Source organism: Balaenoptera borealis (genome assembly GCF_965194805.1).
Source record: "Balaenoptera borealis genome assembly, chromosome: 5".
Taxonomy (NCBI): Eukaryota; Metazoa; Chordata; class Mammalia; order Artiodactyla; family Balaenopteridae; genus Balaenoptera; species Balaenoptera borealis.
The window spans coordinates 145,935,921-145,962,106 of NC_138862.1; the positions used below are offsets into that span (position 1 = coordinate 145,935,921).

General features: G+C 40.9%; 1 long non-coding RNA gene across 1 annotated transcript in view; it reads left to right on the plus strand.

The window, feature by feature from the left end:
- Positions 1-26,186, plus strand: part of LOC309629127 — a 292,368-nt gene that overhangs the window by 168,631 nt on the left and 97,551 nt on the right. The window contains exon 5 of the long non-coding RNA XR_014244864.1: positions 10,522-10,741. This is a non-coding gene — a long non-coding RNA (uncharacterized lncRNA). The remainder of the gene's footprint in view (positions 1-10,521; positions 10,742-26,186) is intronic.

A 26,186-nucleotide genomic window follows, 5' to 3' on the forward strand; every position in this document is an offset into this window, starting at 1 on the left:
TGCTCCTTCATCTTTGGTGAAACAACTGCTTTCAAACACATTAAAAGTAACCTTTCTCATATTCACAGCTAAAAAAATGCAAAGGGAACATTTCTTTCCTAGATAAACTCTTTGGACAGCTCCAATCTGTTTTCAGAGAGTAAAATAATTAGTTGTAAACTCCAAATGGCACACAGTTTTATCATTTCTTCTATGGAATAGATTTCCTTGAAGAGGAAATTCTGATTTTTCTTTTTCCCAGCTGATCTGAGAGGGACTGAGTAGGGAGTGTGATTAGGGAGTCGGAGGAAAGGTCAGGGAAAGGTCAAGGTTAATGTAAGAAAACCAAGAAGACATTTTCAACTAAGATAATTTCAAGAGCATGAAATAACCCTTCTTTAGCAGGATTTAAAAGACTATTGTATTTCTTTCATATGAAGTAATACCCCTTGGTGATGAAAATCGTTTAGTAAAACACTACTAATGACTACCAGGAACAATCGCATTTCCCCTCTTACCTTTCTGTTCTACAGAATGTTCTGTGTGATAACCTTTGCCTTTTCTGTACTAGAGTTAAGGCCTTCTAAATTACTGCCATATCACTCTGTCCTCATTGCCAGCCCTTCCTACCATTTTCTTGTTCCAATCCATCCTGTAGACGGGCCAAAAGCATCTAGTGTGTATTGGTTGGCAGCCTTCGCTTGGAGAGTTTGATCTTTAAGCATGAACAACTTTAAGAATCCATGGTTGGGTGGAGAAGGGATCAGGGATTAGAACTCAGGCAGGCATTTTATATTATAATTAACAAAATGTAATCCAGCTATTAATTCATTGATAAACCAACTCTGTTTATTTTGCACTGTTGTTTTTTTGTGTGTTTTGGGGATAACGGATTTAGAGCTGGCTAATGAAAATCAAGCCCCTCCATCTTTCCTGAGCGCTCTGTCCTTACTGAGATGTCCGCTAGCCGAGGGGGCCTGAAGCCCCATCACCAAATGAGTACACAGCTGATTTCCTATAGCAGATCATCACTAGTGCTATTATAGATCTAAGTGAAATTGACATGCTTTAAATCTAACTAGAAAATAGCCAGTCATGAAGGATAGTTTAGAGACAACACAGGGAGTGGGGAAGAATATATGAGCTGTAGTTGCAGCACATCCCAACCTCATGAAGACACAAATGATTTAAGAGAACATTCATAATTTAATAGCAATAGAGTTGAGGATCCTGAGAAAATAAATTCTATTTCGTTCAGTGACATATATTGACGTTCTTCTTTGTTCAACACAGAACCCTTCAATGAAAATATGTAATTGTGAAATGTGGGCAGGTTTGTACTAGTTTATCCTGTCTATGATATGGGTTGAATAAGGGTGATATATCCTACTGCAAAAATTAAGTAAATAATCATGCCCTTCAATGATGAGTGTTATAATCTTTCCTCAATAAATGTGAGAAATACCGTGACTTTTGATTTTAGAATGAAGTCTCATCTCAGGGGTTCTGGCACAATTGGTCTTGACCAGTTATATTCAAAGAGCTAGCAGTGGCAATGTTTTGGGCACCCTGTTGCTTATACCATACGCCCCAGCAGAGCTTAATTCGCCCTAAATTAACTAGAGTTTGGGGTTAACTGTGTAGTAATGGCGGATATTCACCAGAAAGACTATTTGTTCTGTCATTCCTGTCCTGGTCTCTTCTGTTCTACCTGTGCAACAATCCACAAGCAATCAGGTAGTTTCTGAGATAAGACAGTATCCTTCCTGGCATTTAGGCACCACAAAAGACCAGATATTAAAAAACATCTTTACTGTCTCATGGACCGCTGATCCTATCATGCAAACAAGACCTAAGGTAAGAAATATTCAGAGACCCAAATAGTACATAAGAAAATGCCAAATGAGGACGGCATGGAACTTTTAGAACTCAGAGAAAGGAGAAATTCATGTAGGCTGAAAGAGCTTCTTGAAGAAGGGAGTATTGAATTACACTTTTTAAAGTGATGGGAAATTGGAGTAGAAAGAACATGGAAACTTGGGGAGGGAAAAGGATGGCAGCGATTGGAAATGGGGCATGAAAGTCAGGTCTTGCTGGGGACGGAGCTGAGCCTCTGAGTCCCAGCACTGGGGAGTCTCTGAGCCCACACAGTAGAGGCAGAGTCAGTCTGGGTAACTGCGGGTCTTTCTCCTCTGGAGGCCTGTGGTCCTGAGTTCTCCTCTTTCTGTTATAGAAGATCAACATCCCTGATCCGCTCAAAGGGCAAATTCACTGGGCTCTGGATTCCATCTCTCTCCCATTCTTAAGTAGTCACTGCCTCAGCTCTGCCCTCCAGTCCGTTCACAGCAAGTGTTTCCTGCTCTACTGAATTCTTGCTCTAGATGTACAAACAATAGCAACAACAAAGACACCTGTAGACCATGATCCTCCCCTAACCTACTGCAGCCATTTTGTGCTCTCTTTCACAGATAAACTTGTTGAGTTAATACCACCATCAGTTTCTTTTCCTCTCACCCCCCCACCCCAGACTCCTCAACTCACTTCAGTAGACCAGTTCTCCGAAGCGGCTTTTGTGGAGGTCATGGATGACCTCTAGGTTGTGGGTGGTCACTTGCAGTCCTGATCTTTTGCAAACTTTCAGTGGATTTTGTCTCCACCTGCCTTCCTGAAACACCTTGTTCCCCTGGTTTACGGGACACCATACACTTGGTTATTTTTCTACTCCTCTGGCTTCCATATTCAGTTTCCTTTTCTATCTCTATTTCCTTTCATTCTCTTCTTCTAGACGGTTCCATTGCAGTTATAGGTTCTTTATTCTTTTCTGTCTCTGTTCTTAGGTGACCTCCTCAAGTCTCATGGCTTTAAATTTATAAATATGATCTATACATCTGGCCTGACTTCCTTCTTGAGTTCCAGATTCATAGACCAACTACCCCTTGCCTGCCCTTATTTACAAAAAGCCCTTGAAATTTAACATGACTAAGTGAGAACTCTTGATGGAATCTCTCTTCTCCTTTCATCCCTCTGGCCCCCTTGTCTCAGTGTAGAGTACCACCAACTACTTACATTCTGCAGCCAAAGCCTAGGAGTCATTCCTTATTACTCACTTTCTTTCATACACGTAACCAATCCTAAACAGTTCCTTTTTCCTCTACCTCCAAAACATATCTGAAATTCATTCACTTCCCTCCATTTCCACAGCCATCACTCTATTACAGGCCACCATTAGCTCTCCCCTCAGCTCCTACAATAGCCTCCTGACTGGCTTCCCCAGGACTGTTCTTGTCTCTTCACAATGAATTCTTTACTCTGCAGTCATCTTTTAAAATGTCAAACAGATCACATCACTCTCCCACTTAAAATGCTCCAGGTGAGCTGCCAATTGCACTTGGAACAAAAGCTGAGCTCCCGATCACATCCTGCGTGGCCCAGACCACCCTCCGCTCCCCCCCAACTCTCCCATTGCTTACCACACTGCAGCTACAGAAGCCGTCTTCCTGTGTGTTCAGCACTCTAAGCTCATGCCTTACAATTGGCTGCTGAATATTCCAGACACGAAGCTGGCTCCTTCTCATCATGTAGAATCAACTCATAAGTTATCACCTCACCAAGGCCTTCCCAGATGAATGATTTTGTTTGTTTGTTTTTTGTTTTTTTACAGTAGGTCCTTGTTGGTTATCTATTTTAAATATAGCAGTGTGTACATGTCAATCCCAAACTCCCAGTCTATCCCTCCCCCCAACCCTTTCCCCCCTGGTAACCACAAGTTCATTCTCTAAGTCTGTGAGTCTGTTTCTGTTTTGTAAATAAGTTCATTTTGTATCTTTTATTTTTTTTTTAGATTCCTCATATAAGTGACATCATATGATATTTGTCTTTCTCTGTCTGACTTACTTCACTTAGTATGATCATCTCTAGGTCCATCCCACCCATGTTCCTGCAAATGGCATTATTTCATTCGTTTTTCTTTTTTTTTTTAGTTTGCAAACTCCATTTTATTCATAGTTTGTTTCTGGGTTTTTTTAAAATTAGGTCACAAATCTGGTACATACAGTTAAAACTGGTTATCACTTTGATAATCAGAAGCCTCTGGTATAACACAATCTTCATGAAAACGTAAAACAGAGAGAATATATGGTAATAATCTCTTTGAAAGCAATGGTTGCAAACAGATTCTTTTTTCTGGCTGAGTAATATTCCATTATATATACATACCACATCTTTAACCATTCACCAGATGACTGATTTTTAATGAGTTCTCTGCTTGTTTCAATTTCCCAATTAACTAGTTACTACCTCTCATACCACATAAAAAAATTCTTCAGAGGATAAGTTAAGCAATGAAGAGGAAGAGGATTGACAGTGACATATACAGAAAAGAGGAAATGAGTCTACCATTTGCTTTGGTTTAGTTAATTTATATTATTTGTAAGTAACTATTACCAGAGACTTTGAGACACTGTCAGTTTGAGGGCCTCTCATGTTGGAAGTAACCTTTTGGGGGAAGAAAGAGTGTGCCCAGATGTCCCATCCTCCGATGACATCAATAAAAGTAGTCTGAAACTCCCTGCTTAATCTGCTTCACTAGTTGGAAACAAACTATTGAGGCATCTTAGTGCCTTTTTCAAAGGGTGAGATAATGTCCACCTCAACCTGCTGCATTCTCCACAATTATGGAATGAGCATGTTGTAACACTGGGAAGTCCCAAATGCTGCAAAATAGGTAAGATGGAAAAATAATGGCTGTAACATCATAGAGTGTTCATCAGATGTTTAATAAGTGGATTCACAGTTATCATGGTAATGCTTCATGGTCCATCTGGTGAGTCCAGAAAGCCTCAACAGCATGAAATGTCTGTGGCAGGGTCTCTAGATACAGTTTTGCTTAGTGGGCAAGTACGTTTTTGCATGGTTTGTGTACTGATGAAGGGAGATTGTCTACATTGAGCAAAGTTGTCCCAGCAGCTGAGTGCCACTCTTGATTGTCAGACTAAGTTAACTAAGTTTGGCTGACAAGTTCCATGACTGATGAGTGTGAGTGCATCTGACAGCATTACATTGGAGGTGGTCTGGGTTGGTCCAGCCCGTCACTTGACCAATGCTCTCTCTCCGCCTTCAGAATCAGCAGGGGGAGTTGTTTTTTGTTCTCACTTGGAGAAACTTAGGATGGAGGAGAATAGGCAAAGGAGACACAAAGCAAACAAATTGCTCAAGGATGATACTAAAGCCACTTTCTAATATACCCAAAACACACTGGTCATGGTTGCAAACTTGCTAAGAAAATTTCTAGCAAACAAGCATGAGCTGCAAATTCAAAGGCAAGGAGAAGAAAAACTACCATACAAGGTTCTCCTTTTGTTCCAGCATGATTTTGAGTCTTCTCCTTTTTCTGCTCCAATGAATAGAGATAGACGTATTTTCCATTCATCTAAGATAGGATCTTGGGGATGTAAAGCCAGCCCTCTCAAGACTATCTTCTTGATTCCATTTTCAGAATCTGTTTTCTTCTTCCACTTCAGTTTTTTAATTTTGCTAAATCATGAGAAACTTTAAGTGTGTTTTTACAACATACCTTGGAAGCTTAAGAACCATGAGTATGAGGGGTCTGAGATCCAAAGTTCTGCATAATTATTTCAGCTCTTTCCCTTTGTATCAATAAATATCCAAATTTAAGGGTCTAAAGCAAAAGAAACACAGCTCTAAAATGTTATGGAAGAGACTTTGCTTCGTTTATCAACTACTTGCCATGAGCATAACATGTTTCTTGTAACACAATGAATCCCAAGACTCAGCTGGCAGGTTTTTGTTGTGGTAGTGGTTTTCAAAAATCAATTATCGTGACACAATTTTAGTTTTTTTGCATTGTTTTTGTTTTTCTTACATTTGAGATATAAAAGATTAACTCTGCTATTAAATTAGTTAATGTCAGGATCAATCCCTTAAGATTGATGAGTTGGTTACTGCTGGAACCTCAACTAGGAGCCAGCTGCTGTCTGTCTTCTGAAAATAATAAGAAACAATTCAGGCCTTAAATATAAGCACACCAAACACCTTAGCAGAGGTGTGAATGCTGCTGTTTCATCCTTCAGGAGAGAGGAGAAAAAGCATACGAGGCACACTAGGCTTAGTCTAACTGTTACTGGTCTTGAATGAAACCTAAGTTTATCTCATGATTTGGAAGAAGTTTATCTTAAACATTTTCACAGACTTTGAGCAAGACAAGATTGCATGTTAAAAGAAGTACAGCCCTCTGAATATTATTCGAAAATAGATAACGTTCAGATGCATTTTCGATTATGAAGTTATTCATTACAGGATTAAATTAAAAAGGTGGAAGATGAACAAAAATGTAAATTTCTACCGATAAGTAAGTTATTAAGTTATGGAATATCCACTTTGAAGTTTTGATGATCATTAAATTCTGTTCACAGGAATATGGAGACATGGAAAAAGTACTGTAAATATCAAAAGGAAAGCAGTATAGAAAACTATGTGTTGTATAAACATATCTTTATAACACCCTCAGTTATAACACTCTTGCAAAAGTACAAGAACCATGCATAGAAAAAACAAACTAGGGGAAAAATTCATATATTCAACAAATACTTATATAGAGCTTATGTATTAGTTAGGGTAGAGGAGGAAGCAATAAGAAATAACCCCCAAAGTGTATAGCGGCTTAAACGTCACAGCTCAGTGCAGACATTTGTGATTGGGAGAGGCATTGCTTCATATAGTGATCCAGATTCCTTTCATTTCATGGCTCTGTCACTTCCTAGGACCCCACTCCTCCCTAGTCAATGCTGACTGGGAAGAGAGTACTGATATGGACAGAGTAAAGGGACAAAGAGGGTGATTAAATAGTTAATCCCACTAGGTGATCACAAGTAAAGGAAAAAGTATGGGACACCCTGTAAGTTAATGATCACTCAAGAAAGCAGGTTGGCTCCCATCTCTTCTGGAAATACTGAGGACCATGCTGCAGCTGGTATTGATGGTCCACAGCTCCTTTGTTGTGGTTTCTGTGTTAAAGATTTTGGTACACATTATTTTATTTGATCTTTGGAAGAACTCTACAAAGCAGATGTTATTTCCATCATCATAATCATGATCATTTTACGGATTGAAAAACTGATATTTGAAAGGAAGAATTAATTTGCTCAAGGTCACACACTTCATAAATGGAGTCCATCTAACTTCAAAGCCCATGTTCTTTGGCTAAATTATTTGTCATTGTGATTTGCCCAGAGTCCACCCTCATTTCTCTTAATATTCCAGTTCCTTTGGGGATTTACCTGTCTTACATCTTCTTGGAGTGAGGCTGCTCATTTCCTAGTATGAAAATGAAGGGAGTTAATCTTTCCATTCCTTCCTGCTGTCTGCAGACCCCAAGAGTAGATGTGATCTAAGCATGGCCAACAAGATATTAAATCTTGAGTATAGAACACAAGAATGAGGAGGGAACTGTTTAATTGAGACTATAACACTGGTGATACTCTTATGGGTTCCTAAATCATGGCCCTCTATAATGGCCCAGGTTTGTGTTAATTTCCAAATCTGATCTCTCAGACTCTAATCAGTCCTATGATCCCTCAGGGATCTGTCTAATATATTTTCTTCTGGTTAAGTGATCCAGAGCTGGACTCTTGCCTTTAATTAAGAACACTATATTATATATTTGGATACTATTAGCTACAAGTAACAGGAATCCCATACTGAAACTGGCTTAGACAAAAGGACAATGTATTATCTCAAAGGGGGACAGAGAAGATTTTGGGGGTTTCTCCAATCCTAGTAGACCCCAAATCCGCTATTGCCCAGATACTGATTATAAAATTCTTCTGCTTGGCTTTCTTACTTTCTTGTCTTAAAGCCTATGGGAATGATGAGTCATAGTTGGAGTCAGTGTTCATAATTAAAAGTCATAATAGGGAACACATATCATTTTAATGAGAAGTTGACTTATACTGTTTTCTCTAGTAACAATAGGCCCTGTAAAACCCGAATTACACATCTTTACAGTCTTACTTCACAGGGGGAAATGGCGTTTAGGGTTTAGAGTTGGAGATGTTTAAAAGAAGTTTTATACTAATGCTTTTTCTAAAGCATTGCATTATAAAAATTCAGTACAAGAGCATATGTTCAACATGCAGAAAAAAGAAAATAAATCGTTCTACAGAGTCAGTAAAATAAAACTCTAATTTTTTAAGTAACCAAATATGTGGAAATGGCCCTCATGTCCCAGATTTTCCCAGCAAGGGGTGCCTGATGACTGCCTCATCTTTCTCCCCCCTGAAGGAACTAAATGTGGTTGATTGTATTCTCTCTTGGGGAGGTTTTCAGTGTGGGGAAGAACTTCTTTTTCTCTTTTTCTTTTAAAGTAAAGGCCTCTGGGAAAGAAATACTTTAAAATCATGCAAGTGAAACTACTTTTTCTTCCTTCCTTCCTCCCTCCCTCTTTCTTTCTTCCTTCCTTCCTTCCCTTCTTTTCTTTCTTTCTTTCTTTCTTTGTTTCTTTGTTTCTTTCATTCTTTCTTTCTTTCTTTCCTTCTTTCTTTCTCTCTCTCTCTCTTTCTTTCTTTCTTTCTTTCAGAAATATAAAGCAGTATTCACTTTCCAAGATGCAGAAACATAAATGCAAAGTGGGAAATGCAATGTTCCCATTTGAAAGTTTGAGTAGTTACAGAAAGAAGTTGCAGAGGAGTAGGGGAGGGGAAGTGACAGCAAAGGGAAATGACAGCCAAAGAAGGCTACATTTATGTAGGGGCACAGCCATGGTGACCCATATGGTCAGACAAGAGACATTCTTTGGAGTCACATTTGCCATCTCGATCATTTTCAGGCTGTTGCTACTATTTACTTGGAAAATGGGTTGTGTTTTTGCAACCCTGCCTATACATGGGAACAGGGATGGTGAGTTTCATGCTACCCCCTTTGCTGATATCTATGTGAAGTTTGGAGGAACTCTCTCAAAAAATAACACCCCCCTCATCAGTTTCTTGATATCAGAGTTCATCAATGAGAAGAAGCGAATACCTCCAGTATATGGTTGACAATTTGACAGGAGTATTTACAAACAACTGAGGCTAAAATAGGTCCCAACATTTTGCAAAACAGTATTCAAGTTTTGTTCTTTGAAAGCCAGAAGTTCTGGTTGAAACCACGAAAGAATAAGTTGTAGCTATTTGCCAGTGATCCAAGCCTATGGGGCAGAGAAGTAGAATACAAATTAATATCAGGACTAAATAGTCACTTGTATTTGATTTGCAAGATGAGCACTTTTTACCTTCCTCAATGTGTATAGCTTAAGATGTGAGTAAAATCTGTCAGAGATCTGATGTGGTCCTGAAAGGTATTCCGTGTCTCAGGAAATTAATGCTGCTTTAAAAAAAATGGTTGCCAAAGAAACAAAAGTGGGTAATTTATCCAACAGTAACTGAAAACTATAGACTTTTCCAATGTTGGTCTTTCCTTTTCTTATTTCTCTATTATTTATGCCAAGTAAGATAATTTTGGGGTATATAACAGAAGATGAATGCCTTTTTTTCATTGTAAAGGAAGCATAAAATGAGCTGTTTCTTAAGCAACAGAATTCTGTTTTATAATAAATACACAGCTCTCTTAGCACCAGAAAGTGTCCATCTGCTGCCTCTGGGTTTGCCTTGCACAAAGCAGGCTTTGAAAAAACAGCATTAGATCATGAATTTAGACATGCTGTGGATGTGAATGCTTATAAGCAATTGGTTCTACACTAATCGAACAATGAAAAAATATCTTAATTAATAGAAAAGGATGAAAGGAGTGACTTTAGGTCACAGCAGTCACATGACAGATTGTAAAGGGAGATGTTTTAGTGGAGACTTTTAGTTGGTACTGACATTTTCTCCAGTTGTCAGCTCTTGCTTTCCATCTGTGCTGAACAGAGGGAAGGTTTTATCCATATTGACCTCTCCTATCCACTTACCCCAATACAAGTGAAAGAATTTAGAAATCCTAACTTCACCAATGACATCCCCAAAATGAACAGAATCATTTTAAGAATTCTACAATATATTTTCTAGAAGGCATATTTAATTACTGTTCATTATCAACTAAATGAATACGGTTTAACATGATTTGTGGTGTCACTGTTTCCTGAAATGCATTAGAGAGTCTTAGGAGGACAGGCTTAGGGAATTAGATTTATTTAGGGAGGAGACAGCTTTAGCAAGCTCTCACTGATGAGGGTATATAGGGAGAGCAAAACAAGCCTTGCGAGTGGATGCTAGTCTATCTGGTGTTATTTCAAAAAAAGTTTGAAAAAGATAACTCCCCCAGATATCTCCCTTTTGGCTAGGGATTCCTTCAACTCTTCACCCTTTTGGATTTTGAAGCTTTTTTCATTCTTCCAGATGTATCTTATCATAGCAGACATTCTTTATTACATCATCTTTCTAGTAATAATACTTTACATGTATAATGTTTGCTTTTTAAAGTACTTTTTGGTGACATTTTACTTCTACCACAGTCCTCTAATTTAAGGTTGTTATTACCATTTTACAGCTGAGAAGGCTGAGACTCAGAGTGGCTGGGAGTTGGCTTGCAGTCCAAAACCTGGTATAAGGATCCTGGCTTTAGCCCAGGTTTCTTTCCCTCCACAACTCATGGTCAAGGTCGCCATGAAGGAGACTTGGGATCGACACACGGAATTCGTGAGAGCAAGAAGCAAAAAGAGAAGAGGAACCAAGAGGATGGGAAGCAGAAGAGCAACTTTACTTCCCACGTGAGTCTTCAGCCACCCCTTTGTTTGAACTTCCTGTGGCTATTGTTCATTCAGGAAAAACTGTGATTTTTTTGTTTTTGGTCTTTAGCTTACAGTTCCTGAAAATTATAAGTTGAAATCTCAGCTCTTCATTCCCTAGTGTGTGACCCTGTGCAAGTCACATAATCTCTTTAGCCTCAGTTTCCTCCTTAATAAATGAGGATAATGCTAAAAGAATCAATTCGATGAGATAAGGTCTGTAAGGCAATTTAATAGCAGCCATGTTTGGAACAAGGTAAATGTTAACTATCATTAATGTATAACAGCTGTGTGTCAGTTTTTGACTGTCTGATGTCTGAATCCCCTTCATATATTTGGGAACTCACCATTACGCTATTCATGAGTGCTGCCCATCAAGTATTTCTGGTTCTTTTGCTGAGCAAATGGTAGCACTGTATTTTCCTGCATCTCCCCTTCCTCTTGAACGTGAGTGTGGCCACAGAGCTGGCTTTGGCCGCTAAAGGATAAGCAGGAAGGACATGTGTTCCTCCCAGTTAGAAGCTTTAAGTGCCGGTGTATGTTTCACCATGCTCTCCCTTTGCCATGATGACCTACAGCTACACACAGAGGTGGTACTGTCAGTCCATGTCCTTGAGTGAGAATAAGAGAGCGACACAGAGCAGAGCTCCCAGCTAATTAGTTGCGGGTATGTAAGTGTGACAGAGAAAAAAGAAAGAAAGAAACAAAAATGTTTTATGTTAGGGCCACTAAGATTTGGGGAGTTGTTGGTTATTGCAGCATAACTTGGCCTCTCCTGACTGTCGCCCCCCACCCTACGAGTCTTGGTGGGAGGAAGAGCCTTGTTCACATTACAGAAGAGCAAAAGGGTACATAGTTGCTTTCGTGAACTCTCTTGTAGCCACTTGACCTGAAGTTGATCAGTCGATCCACCTAAGTATTGGGAGCTAGAAATGCAAAGAAGTAGGAACAGTGTATCATTCATTCCCATTTATTCTGGTGGCAGCAGCAGTGGAGAATATATATATTTCTGGGACACTCTCGGGTGGCAGGTACAGTAGTAACATCTGGGGTCTGGGACCATTGGGGGACATTTTATAAACTATTGGGTTTGGTTTTCAAGGACATCGGAAGCAGAGTCTCCATTGGGTAAGTATTGTGCTACAACCCTGACCCTGGTTGGGATGTGGTCTAGTATCCCCTCTTCCTGATGGATTTCCAACCTTCCTAGCAACTCAACTCTGCAAGAAGCTGATATCATTTCAATGCATTCATTTTCTGATTAAATCAGCCTGAGTGTATTGCTTGCAAATAAGATTCCTGAGTAATACAATATATAAATTAATTTTCAAATTTTCTTTGTTAATGTGCAGAATTATTTTAGCATATTTCTGGCAGTTTGAATTAGTTGCTCTGAATGCCACTGCTTGTCTATGCCAACAGTACACTTATTTTAGAAACGCCCACACTTTATTTCAGCCATTTTTTCCAAGGTATTAAATTCGTGGTTCTTTAAAAGATTCTTAATGAGTTAAAGTACAAATTTCACTTAGGGTTTAAGCTGTATTAAACATCTGATCGTCAAAACCATTTCTTTTCCTCTTTCTCTTGGAAAAATAGAAGTGAACGATTTTTTGTATTAGTCTATTGAAATAAGCATTGCATTACTAAAAAAAGACTAATGAATCTTTGACTGTTTTAAGTAAAGATCTCATTATTCTCTTTATTTTGAACTTGGTTCAATCTAAATGTGAAGATGACCTAGGACATCTCTTAAGTTTCTTTCCAGCCCCCTGATTCCTAAGACCATGGATTAGCCACGTCAAAATTCCCACTGAGGGAGATTTATTCAGTTAGTTGGGTAAGATGATTACTCTCCTAAAGGGTTATTAATCTTGATGTGACTTGACAACTAAATTGAACTGGAACCTGTTGTGTACTGGATATTGAGAAGAGATGGATTCTGAGATGTAATTTTCCATATTCTAAGTTGATGCTTTGAACCTGTCAAGAAATAAAATAGGAAGGGCGAATTTTTCCTGGTGGGGACACCAACACTGTAATTTCCTGGCTGAGGTTCAAACCCAAGAGTAACCCTGATTTGCATCTCTGCACTCTTTCAATCTGCAATTCACCCAGCCTTAAAAATTAAATGCTAGTGGACATGATTCAAAATAGAGAAGGGGTTCATAATTATCTCCCCTTTCCTGAACTATTTGTTTCTGGAAAGGTGGAGGAGACAACAGTGAAGGAGGAAGAGGAGGTTTCCCCCGGAATCACAGGGTCGTTTCTATCAAAGGCTTAAACAAGAAAAAGCAAAATTTTGTGAGACAATGAGACTGGAATCTGTCATCTAAGTGGGCTAGATACCAACATGTAGGATACAGCAACTGCTCTACATGAAAACAAGGGCTTTTGAGTGCTAGAATAATCGGTTAACTGTGTTTCACAGTATTCTAACTTGTGGGAGGTGAAGCAAAAGGAGCAAAAACAACAACAAAACCGACTAACAAATTTATGACATGTAAATGTAGAAACTTCAGGTGGAGAGAAGCCTTCAGTGTATGTCAACACAGGGCCCAGTACCAACTTCTGGGACCTGACCACTTGTCTCACTTTTCTGCAGAGTTTGTTCTGCCCATATAAAGGAGCCGTGTTGCAAATCAGCAGATCTCCGTGAAGAGTCGAGTGATGTGAAAATAGTCACAGATACTTTTTGCCCCTTAGGAAAGGAATCTTTCCTTCATTTCCAGATAGACTAAGGCCTGGCAATCTCAAGTGACTTTCCCAAGGTCACATGGCTTTTTTCTTTAATTAATTAAGTTATTTATTTATTTTCAGCTGTGTCGGGTCTTCGTTGCTGCACGCGGGCTTCCTCTAGTTGTGTTGAGAGGGGGCTGCTCTTCATTGTGGTGCGCGGGCTTCTCATTGCGGTGGCTTCTCTTGTTGTGGAGCACGGGCTCTCGGCGCGCGGGCTTCAGTAGTTGTGGTGCGTGGGCTCAGTAGTTGTGGCTTGCGGGCTCTAGTGCGCAGGCTCAGTAGTTGTGGCGCACGGACTTAGTTGCTCCGCGGCATGTGGGATCTTCCCGGACCAGGGCTCGAACCCGTGTCCCCTGCATTGGCAGGCGGATTCTTAACCACTGCGCCATCAGGGGAGTCCCCACATGGCTTTTTCAGAATGGAATCTGGAGTGGTACTCAGGCTCTGATGGTGAACACGGAGACCCTGGTGTCGTGGGCCTGTCTTGGTTTCATTCATCTTGGTCCCCCGGTGGGGGAAATTGATGCTCTTCCAATGACTGTCTGTGGGGATTCAATACCAGGGGCCCCTCCCCTGCCCAAGGGAGTCTGCAACAGCCCAGAAAGGCCACTTTAAGGAACAGGTGAACCTTCACCAGGTTTCCTAAACTCATTTCTATTCCAAAATAGCAGTTTAAAAAGGAAATTCTAGGGATGCAACACACTGGAGGACTTAGCACCTGGCTCTGGACTCAGCCTTTCCTGGGTTTGGGTTCCAACTCTGCCACTTGCTCTCTGTGTCATCCTGGGACTGTGAATTAATGTCTCTAAGACTCAGTTTTCTTACTGTAAGATGGAGATATAACAGTACCTACCTCCTATGGTTGTTGTGAGAATTTCTTCACACAAGTGCAGAATGGGGCAAAGTATGAAATGAGAATTTAATTAACAGCAAGAGAAAGGAGAGATCCAGGTATGAAAAAATAAAGAGTTTAATACATATTAAGAGAAAGAGAGAATATTTTTTTTCATATGTATCAACCTCTCTCTTTGTTTTTTTTTGGGGGGGTTATTTATTTATTTATTTATGGCTGTGTGGGGTCTTCGTTTCTGTGCGAGGGCTTTCTGCAGTTGGGGCGAGCGGGGGCCACTCTTCATCGCGGTGCGCGGGCCTCTCACTATCGCGGCCTCTCTTGTTGCGGAGCACACGCTCCAGACGCGCAGGCTCAGTAGTTGTGGCTCACGGGCCTAGTTGCTCCGCGGCATGTGGGATCTTCCCAGACCAGGGCTCGAACCCGTGTCCCCTGCATTGGCAGGCAGATTCTCAACGACTGCGCCACCAGGGAAGCCCTCTCTTTGTTTTAATACTTATTAAACTCTATTTCTTTTTCCCATTGCTGAAATGCACTTTTCTCACCTATGCTTACTTTGTAGGCACCAGTCCCACACCCAGGTCAAAAGTAGAGACTTTGAAAGGTTTTTTAATCAGTAGAAGTTTGCCCTTGGGAATGTCAGCAGGAAAAAATGTACCCAGAGATTAGGAAGTGGTGATTAGACCCCCAGGGACTCAGTACACCTAAGAGAGGAGAGGCACAGACTGCAGGGAGAGGGTTACAGAGTTTGAGAGCTGGAATTGGCCGTGGAGGTCATCCAGCTGACGCATTCGTTTTAAAGCAGAGAAAAGCAAAGTCCAGAGAGGTCACTCAGTTCCCCCAGGTCTCGCAGCACTTCCACTTAGAGAACATCACTCTCAACTCTCCGCTTCTCTATTTATCTTCCTTATTTCCTTTCTCTTTTACAGCCTCTTGCATGTTTGCCATCCTAAACAGGTAGGGGCTAGGGGCATATTGGGGCTTCCCCACGAATTGGTTCCCACCTAGCCAACCGCTGCACAGATGAGAGCAGACACGGGGGACCACTGCATCCTTGAGCGATGTGTTTGGAGGTGAGGATTTGACTTTCTCTTTAAGGCCTTAAGGCCACAGTGAAAAAAACCCCTGTAACTCAAGCTTTACCAGGTCTGTACCAGTATTATACAGTCTAAGCCATTTACCCCATAACACCTGGTGTTTAGGGCAGGGCGGCAGTTACTCACATGCTCGGAGCAGGGTTCTATGAGAGTCACACCGTAGACCAATGACTCTCAGACTTCAGCATTCATCAGAATCACCTGGAGGGTTTGCTAAACCACAGATCGCTGGGCGCATACCCTGGGAGGTCTGGGCTGGGACCCCAGGATTTGCATTTCTAACAAGCTCTCAGGCGATGTTACTGCTGCTTGACCACACTTTAAGAACCGTGGCTCTAGGAGAAACACACCTGTCTTTCCTGACCTTTCAACCTGATTTCCTGCCCAGCCACACTTTCTTTTGACTTTAAGCTGCTCAGACCTGCCTTCCAGTGCAAATCTGCTTGCACATTTTCTTTGCACAGTCATCTCTGCGTACAGACCCTGTCCTGTATCCAGCACCCTTCCCAGGATCTCTTTGCATCTATTGATGTAGAGGGGCCCTCCTGATATGTGTAACTGAAACAGGTGTACGGGCGTGACATTTCTTGCAGGTGGGCTTCTTAGAGGGCAGGGGGTGTGCCCTGGAGAGTGGCATTTTCACTCCCCTCCAGCTGGCTCCTTGGCCTGGATTTGAGCCCCCATGCTTAGCAGAAGGCAGAAAGAACAGTTGAATGAAAATCTCTGTGGAATTCCAGGTGCAAACAGACTGATCTTGGAGCCTGGACAAAGCTGACACCTGTCAGTCATCTGTTCGGGGTTCTCCAAGGGACACGCGAATTTTCAGGTGCTTCAGGCTCTCCCTTCTGAGAGCCTGAAGGAGTCTTGAAAACACTAGCCGGCTTTTGGAATGTAAAACACACCAAAATGTAGGAGGGACATACACCAAGGTCAGACGACATCCCAGGGACTCTGGGTGGAGCCCTGACCTTGTCTAATGCACTTTAAGCAAGTAGGTAAAACAGTTGGCAAGGAGGTGCCTAAGGATGCTAGAAGCCATGTGTTTATTTGACTGTAATGATAAGGGATCCTGCTTGCCCTTTGAAACTGTGCTCACGCTCTCTGTGGTACAGGGGGCTGTCTGGTCTAGCACTGTCCTCCGAGGAAGCTTCTTTTCTGTGGTTCTTAGTGGCATGCGATACCTGGCTTCTTCTCCAAGTCCGAGTGTCTTCCTTAGCACTGCCCACACAAGGCTCCCTCAGGCTGTCAGCCACTGAGCATTTAAGTCCTCTTGTTATGTTGCCCGATTCTTTCAGGCAAGAGGCCCAAGCGTGGTGTGTTTTCTGGGAGAGCCTAACAGCTTCTTTTCATGCTTCCGTTCCTTTATCCAGGGGAGCCAGGTGCTGCCCTCAAGCAGCGGGCTGGGAATTCAGACGCATCCATGGTCCTGAGTTTTGTGGCCTCATTTGCACGTTTACCCTTCCTCTGCTTCTCTTATTCTCAGACAGATGCGGGCAAAGCCGTTTCTGTAGACATTTCCATGCTGCCGAAGAAAGCTGGGATTTGATGAAATAAATAATCGTTAGGACTATTTGAGTCTTAACCCCCTCTCCAGGTCTCTTTTAAGAAGGGCATTTTGAGCAACTGTGTTATAAAGACATTTCATCAGTGTATATATCTTGGATTTTTATTTCACCCATGACTCAAGGGCCATATTATGCTTAATCGTCTGCATTTATATGGAAGCACTGAAGTTGTGCTCTTCTGTTCTGTGGGAACAAAACTGGCAATGAAACCAGAAGCCCTGGCCTTCAACTGTGGCCTCCCACTTGCAAACTAGTGAGCCCCCCTGTGACTGGGCTGGCTTTGCTTAGTCACTATGGTCACTGCGAGGGTCCAAAGGAGATGAGCCTGCTTGTGGGACCGTTAGGAGCAATAGAAAATAAAAAATCCATAGAATAGGAAGTACTCTATAATTATTGATTACACTGGGCCATTGTGCTCACGATCAGCACACCCATCAGAAAGGGATCACCCTGTGCTCTCTAGGTTTTCTCTCTAGATGTTTGTATCTAGGTGGATTCGTATCATATCCAGCCAATTCCCCCTGCAAGCTAGTGAATCCTAAGATAGGTGTCGCAGCTCTCTGAGTCTTAGTTTTCATGTATTTGCCTTTTAGGACATGGTGAAAATTATAGCTAACATGTATATGGAAGAGTTCCTGCCACCAAATCAATGATTTTTTATTATCATTTAATTTTTTTTTTAACTTTTGCAAATTTTAAGGGAACTCTTTGGTACTAAAAAGAACAAACTCTTGTCTGGCACTGAGTGCTGTTACCAAGATATAAGATTCAATTATGGAACCTCTCTGGCTCAAGTACAAGATTTCATATTCATAAAGAGGTGCTGAGCTGCGCAGAAGAAAAGATAGCTCAGTGGCAGATCATCACTGACTCACAAATGTTGGCATTCCTTTCTGTTTTTTGTCAACAGGGACCTACTTTTTTTTTTTAATTTAATTTTTTATTTTATATCACAGTATAGTTGATCTACAATGTTGTGTTAGTTTCAGGTGTACAGCAAAGTGATTCAGTTATACGTATACATGTATCTATTCTTTTTCAAATTCTTTCCCCCATATATGTTATTACAGAATATTGAGCAGAGTTCCCTGTGCTGTACAGCAGGCCCTTGTTGGTTATCTATCTTATATATAGTAGTGTGTGTATGTCAATCCCAAGCTCCTAATTTATCCCTCCCCCAACTCCACTTTTCCCCTTTGGTAACCACACGTTGTTTTTGAAGTCTGAGTCTGTTTCTGTTCGGTAAAAAGGTTCATTTGTATCATTTTTTTTTAGATTCCACATATAAGTGATATCATATTATATTTATCTTTCTCTTTCTGACTTACTTCACTTGGTATGATAATCTTTAGGTCCATCCACGTTGCTGCAAATGACATTATTTCATTCTATTTGAATGGCTGAGTAATATTCCATTGTATATATGTACCACATCTTCTTTATCCATTCATCTGTTGACGGACATTTAGGTTGTTTCCATGTCTTGGCTATTGTGAATAGTGCTGCTGTGAACATTGGGGTGCGTGTATCTTTTCAAATTATGGTTTTCTTCAGATATATGCCCAGGAGTGGGATTGCTGGATCATATGGTAGCTCTATTTTTAGATTTTTAAGGAACCTCCATACTGTTCTCCATAGCAGCTGTACCACTTTACATTCCCACCAACAGTGTAGGAGGGTTCCCTTTTCTCCACAGCCTCTAAAACGGACCTCCTTTTATGCCCCATTACCTATTTTTGCCCACCTGGGCTTGCCTGGGCCTGGCCTCCCTGCAGAGGTGCCTGCTCCTATCCTAGTGCCATGGATAACACAGTTTTTGTAGCACCGGCTACAATGAATAGGACACAATGCCATCTGTTTTGTGAAGCCTTCCCTTGACAATAAGCACGCATTGGACTCCTTCCTCCAGAACTCATTTTGCAATTATTGTCTCAAGTAGCACCTTACTGTTTTGTTACTTATTGTAACTCAAGTAGCACCTTACTGTTTTTTTTTTCTCCAATTGTTTGGACCACACAGTGTAGTACTATAAATACATATGCACACATCTTGATCTTTCTTTTTTTGTGTGTACTGACTTCTCCAGATATATTCTGAGTGCTTTCTGGGTGTGGACCATACCTTTTCTACCCCCTGGTTCTAATGCAGAGCTGACAGCCCAGTGGGGGACACACAGCAGGCATTTGGTGTGAATTTATTATCTGATGGAAAGGCATCAATGGTGTCTGTGGTGAGTGTCTGCTAATTTCATGCTTTAGGCTGCTGCTAAAATTTAGAGGGCTTTCTCATATGGTAGGTCAATCGCTTTGCTCTACTGAATACTTTTTAATGGTTTGATTAATAACAGCATTCCAGGAGAACAGAGGGTACCAGATGGGCATTCATGTATTACAAGCACTTATTTTGAAAGATACCAGACACAAAACAGCACAGGTGACATTATTTCTTTTATAAGGGCCAACAGTAGGCAAAACCATGCCCTTGCCCCTACCCTGGGCGGGTCAGTGACTGGCAGCGTGTGAGAGGTGGTTTCCGGGATCCTGTGATAGCTCGTGTCTAGGTACAGAGGATGGTTACAGAGGTGTGCTCGACTTTGTGAAAACTCACCCAGCTGGGTGCTGACACTCTGTGCACTTCTGTTTCTGCATCTATTCATAAATGAAAGAAAAAAGAATCCTGTTTATGTGTTCATTTATTTTTTTAATTTTTTTAAAACTAATTTATTTTTGGCTGCATTGGGTCTTCGTTGCTGTGCATGGGCTTTCTCTAGTTGCAGTGAGCAGTGGCTACTCTTTGTTGCGGTGCGCGGGCTTCTCATCGTGGTGGCTTCTCTTGTTGCGGAGCATGGGCTTCAGTAGTTGTGGCTCATGGGCTCTAGAGCGCAGGCTCAGTAGTTGTGGCGCACGGGCTTAGTTGCTCCACGGCATGTGGGATCTTCCTGGACCAGGGATGGAACCCGTGTCCCCTGCACTGGCTGGCAGATTCTTAACCACTGCACCATTAGGGAAGTCCTGTTCATTTATTTTTGTAGAACAAGAGTGAAAGCAACGTCAATTTGGGATCAAATAGAGATGATGTTACCGTGACCTCCCCTGAATGCCTCTGCCCCACAAATCTTGGAAAAGAGAAATCCTGCTTTCGTGGGGATGTCTTTGACCTGAGAAATAAGGCTTATAAGAAGTGAGAGTCAGCTGCCTCTCCAAGGTGGACAGCCTAGAACTTCTCTCGCCCAGAAACACAGACACCCGAGCCGACGTGTCAGGTGAATTCCCCATGATCCTCTGTGGAGATGGAGTCAGTGGTCGGACAGCTCGGCTCCCAGTCTGGGTCTTCCAGGGCCCGGCCATCTCACTGGGCTCACAGACGGAGGGAGTGTTTATGGACAATATAGACAAGGCATTGGCATGTAATATTCCAATCTCATGGTTTATTAGGGGAGAAAAAAAATGTACTTGTGGCCTCTTTTGTTTGTTTGAGAAAAGAAATCTTAATTAATACATAAACTAAAGCTTAATAATCTGACAACATATTCTTGCTCAGCACATATTTTTTGGTGAGCAGAGTTGCTTTTTATATGTCTCTTCTCTTTTGGAAGGATTTGCATACAGGCTTTGGTACACAGTTTTATGTTGCTTATCTACTGATTCTGTCCTTGGGGAGAGAAGTAGGGAATACCAAGGTAGAATAAATTTTGTGCCCATATAACCAGGCCCCAGGATCAGGGTTTTCCTAGCTTCACCCTGAGACACCTAGGATGGTGTTTCTCAACGACGCATCAAAATCACTTGTATTGCTTGTTAAAAATGTGAATTCCTGGGTGCCATCCCATGCATAGTAAATCTTTGGTGGACAGGTTCCAGGATGCTACATTTGAAATAAGCTTTCCTGATGATTTCCAAGCACACTAAAATTTGAAAAACATTGGCCCAGTGGCTACTGGCAGGTGTCAAACGTAGGCTGAGTTGGACCCAGGAAGCTTCCCAAGAATCTCTGGGAAAGCGTTTGTGGTGGGAACTTTTACAAAATCAGGATCTCGATGCCACAAAGAGGAAAGAAGATTTTCTGAACTTTAGTGGGAAAGATACACAGCATGTCTTCCAGGGCAGACGGGCAGGCACGAAGCTCTTTGTGTATCAGTAGCGATCCTGGCAGCCTTGCCTCCCAATGCTCTGAGTTTCTGTCCTTCTGCGTTGGCAGGAATTCTGACTTCTGCATTCCCTCTGAATCACAAAATTGTCCTTTTCTGTGTGTTCCTTTTTTGCCACAGCAGGCTATTTATAAAGGAGCAGTGTTGCCTTTCTTTTTGTGGATTGTTTTCTTTCTTCCCAAAAGACATTTGAAAGCATCCTCCCCTCTGGGTTTTGCTTAGTTGACTTTATTACAAGGACACACCACCAAAAGTACATCTAGTGATGGGCCAGTTAAGGTTAAAAACAAAACAAAACAAAAAACCCAAAAAAACTTCGTTGGGAAAGTATCTCGAAATGAACAATGAGGAGAAAAGATTACCTCTAGTGTACATCAGCATTTCTTGGAAAGTGCCTGTAAGGAGGAGCCAAGGCGAACTGGTTGGTTTCTTTCATCCCAGAATCTGTGTGGGTGTTAGAATTAGAAGCATTGAGAACTTCAGGGTATTGTCTCATGATTTCACTATTTTCATCGTAACCCTGCGATCTGAGAAGCTCTAGGAGGAGTAAGTATTCAGCTTTTTCTTTGCTGGACTAAACAATGGCAGACGTGCAAATGAAGTAAGGGAGATTCCAGATTCGAGAGACAGTTTCTAAGAGCTCTAGATTTGGGGGTCTTGGTCCCCCAAGGAGGGTCCCTGGTATGCCCACATACAATCCAAACTGCATGGAGGTGTTGATAGCAAATATAAGTAAGAAACAGCCTAGAGGCACCAAGGGACACTTGCCAAGGAAGGTTACATTATAATCTAAAAGGTTTTTTTTTTAGTGTACAGCTTAATGGCATTAAGTACATTCACCTTCTTTTGGTACCATTACCGCCATCCATCTCTAGAACCTTTTCATCTTCTCAAACTGAGACTCTCTACCTATTAAATAATAACTCCGGATCTCCCCTCCACCCAAGATCTGTGAACCACTGTTCTTTTTTCTCTCTCTATGAATTTGACTATTCTAGTTATCTCATATAAGTGGAATCATAGAATATTTGTTATTTTGTGTTTAGCTCATTTCACTTAGCATAATGTCAAGATTCATCTATATTGTAGCATATGTCAGAATTTCCTTCCTTTTAAAAATTCTGTTAAAAAGTACATAACATAAAATTTGCTGTCATAACCATCTTTACATGTACAGTTCAGTAGTGTTAAGTATATTCACGTTGTTGTGAAGCAAATCTCTAGAAATTTTTCACCTTGCAAATCCGAAACTCTACACCCATTAAATAACAATTCCCCCTTTCTTTCTCCCCTCAGCCTCTGCTAACCTCCATTCTATTTTTTGTATCTATGAATGTGACTACTTAAATAACACATGTAAGTGGAATCATACAATATTTGTCTTTTTGTGACTATCCTATTTGACTTAGCCTAATGTCCTCAAATTTCATCCATGTGTGGCATGTGACAGGATTTCCTTCCCTCATAATCTAAATGTTTTGATATATGGTTCTGAACATTTCCCCAAACTAGCATCTCAACTGGGGGCAGTGTCTGAAGGTATCTTCAAGTTGTCAGAACGGGGGCATGCGGTGTGTGTGCCACTGGCATCAAGTGGGCAGAGGCCGGCAATACTGCTAAATATCCTACATGTACTGGACAGCCCCACTACCCTCCAACAAAGAATTATCTGGCCTCAAATGTCCAATGATCAAGGTTGAATTTGAAAGCCCAGCACAGAACTGTAAAGATTAAGTTGAAAAAGACATTCCCAGGGTTTCAGTGACTCAGAAAGCTGTTTTGGCTTTGGAGCAAGAGGTAACTACCATTGAAGGAAGTATCAAGCCTGAAGCCTGAAAAAAAGACTTGTGTGTTACCATAATGGAGAGAAGGGAGAGCTCACCATTTCTATTTTTGTTTCCTTTGACTAGAAAGCAAAAGCATTTCCCAACAAAAAGGAAAAAAAAAAACACTAAAAACAAGATATGTAAGTATTGTGGCCAGTAAAAGAAGACACAAGCACTGAAATTGAAACTGTGATTAGAAATCTTCCAACAAACAAAAGCCCAGGACCAGACGGCTTCACAGGCGAATTCTATCAAACATTTAGAGGAGAGCTAACACCTATCCTTCTCAAACTCTTCCGAAATATAGCAGAGGGAGGAACACTCCCAAACTCATTCTATGAGGCCACCATCACCCTGATACCAAAACCAGACAAAGATGTCACAAAAAAGAAAACTACAGGCCAATATCACTGATGAACATAGATGCAAAAATCCTCAAAAAAATACTAGCAAACAGAATCCAGCAGCACATTAAAAGGATCATACACCATGATCAAGTGGGGTTTATCCCAGGAATGCAAGGATTCTTCAAAATATGCAAATCAATCAATGTGATACACCATATTAACAAATTGAAGGATTAAAAACCATACGATCATCTCAATAGATGCAGCAAAACCTTTTGACAAAATTCAACACCCATTTATGATAAAAACTCTCCAGAAAGTAGGCATAGAGGGAACTTACCTCAACATAATAAAGGCCATATATGACAAACCCACAGCCAACATCAATCTCAATGGTGAAAAACTGAAACCATTTCCTCTAAGATCAGGAACAAGACAAGGCTGCCCACTGTCACCACTATTATTCAACATAGTTTTGGAAGTGTTAGCCACAGCAATCAGAGAAGAAAAAGAAAGAAAGGGAATCCAAATCGGAAAAGAAGAAGTAAAACTGTCGCTGTTTGTATATGACATGATACTATACATAGAGAATCCTAAAGATGCTACCAGAAAACTACTAGAGCTAATAGATGAATTTGGTAGAGTAGCAGGATACAAAATGAATGCACAGAAATCTCTTGCATTCCTATACACTAATGATGAAAAATCTGGAAGAGAAATGAAGGAAACACTCCCATTTACCATTGCAACAAAAAGAATAAAATACCAAGGAATAAACCTACCTAAGGAGACAAAAGACCTGTATGCAGAAAACTATAAGATACTGATGAAAGAAATTAAAGATGATACAAACAGATGGAGAGATATACCGTGTTCTTGGATTAGAAGAATGAACATTGTGAAAATTACTACTACCCAAAGCAATCTACAGATTCAGTGCAATCCCTATCAAAGTACCAATGGCATTTTTCACAGAACTAGAACAAAAAATTTCACAATTTGTATGGAAACACAAAAGACCCCGAATAGCCAAAGCAATCTTGAGAAAGAAAAACGGAGCTGAAGGAATCAGGCACCCTGACTCCAGACTATATTACAAAGCTACAGTAATCAAGACAGTATGGTACTGGCACAAAAACAGAAATATAGATCAATGGAACAGGATAGAGAGCCCAGAGATAAACCCATGCACATATGGTCACCTTCTCTTTGATAAAGGAGGCAAGATTATACAGTGGAGAAAAGACAGCCTCTTCAATAAGTGGTGCTGGGAAAACTGGACAGCTACATGTAAAAGAATGAAATTAGAACACTCCCTAACACCATACACAAAAATAAACTCAAAATGGATTAAAGGCCTAAATGTAAGGCCAGACACTATAAAACTCTTAGAGGAAAACATAGGCAGAATGCTCTATGACATAAATCACAGCAAGAGCCTTTTTGACCCACCTCCTAGAGAAATGGAAATAAAAACAAAAATAAACAAATGGGACCTAATGAAACTTAAAAGCTTTTGCACAGCAAAGGAAACCATAAACAAAACGAAAAGATGACCCTCAGAATGGGAGAAGCAACTGACAAAGGATTAATCTCCAAAATATACAAGCAGCTCATGCAGCTCAATATCAAAAAAACAAACAACCCACTCCAAAAATGGGCAGAAGACCTAAATAAACATTTCTCCAAAGAAGATATACAGATCGCCAACAAACACATGAAAGGATGCTCAACATCATTAATCATTAGAGAAATGCAAATCACAACTACAATGAGGTATCACCTCACACCAGTCAGAATGGCCATTATCAAAAAATCTAGAAACAATAAATGCTGGAGAGGGTGTGGAGAAAAGGGAACCCTCTTGCACTGTTGGTGGGAATGTAAATTGATACAGCCACTATGGAGAACAGTATGGAGGTTCCTTAAAAAACTAAAAATAGAACTACCATATGACCCAGCAATCCCACTACTGGGCATATACCCTGAGAAAACCATAATTCAAAAAGAGTCATGTACCACAATGTTCATTGCAGCTCTATTTACAATAGCCAGGACATGGAAGCAACCTACGTGTCCATTGACAGATGAATTGATAAACAAGATGTGGCACATATATACAATGGAATATTACTCAGCCATAGAAAGAAACGGAATTGAGTTATTTGTAGTGAGGTGGATGGACCTAGAGTCTGTCATACAGAGTGAAGTAAGTCAGAAAGAGAAAAACAAATACTGTATACTAACACATATATATGGAATGTAAAAAAAAAAAAATGGTTCTGAAGAATCTAGGGACAGGACAGGAATAAAGATGCAGACATAGAGAATGGGCTTGAGGACACGGGGAGGGGGAAGGGTAAGCAGGGATGAAGTGAGAGAGTGGCATGGACATATATGCACTACCAAATGTAAAATAGATAGCTAGTGGGAAGCAGCTGCACAGCACAGGGAGATCAGCTCGGTGCTTTGTGACCACCTAGAGGGGTGGGATAGGGAAGGTGGGAGGGAGACGCAAGAGGGAGGGGATATGGGGGATATATGTTTACATTCAGCTGATTCACTTTGTTATACAGCAGAAACTAACACAACATTGTAAAGCAATTATACTCCAATAAAGATGTTAAAACAAAAAAGACTTAGTAGATTTAAAAGAAGTCAAGTACCTGAGAATAAAAGGAACCAGGTCTCTAAAATGGTAATGGAACTTAGAAATGTGATTTGTGTCTCAGCATTATTGTCAATAACCTCTGAGGGCTCATAAAGAAGTTCCAGAAAAATGAGGACAATCAAATAATTCCCTCAGTCTCATAAAGGCTATCTTCTGGTTGATATAAACTGGTAACCTTGACGATT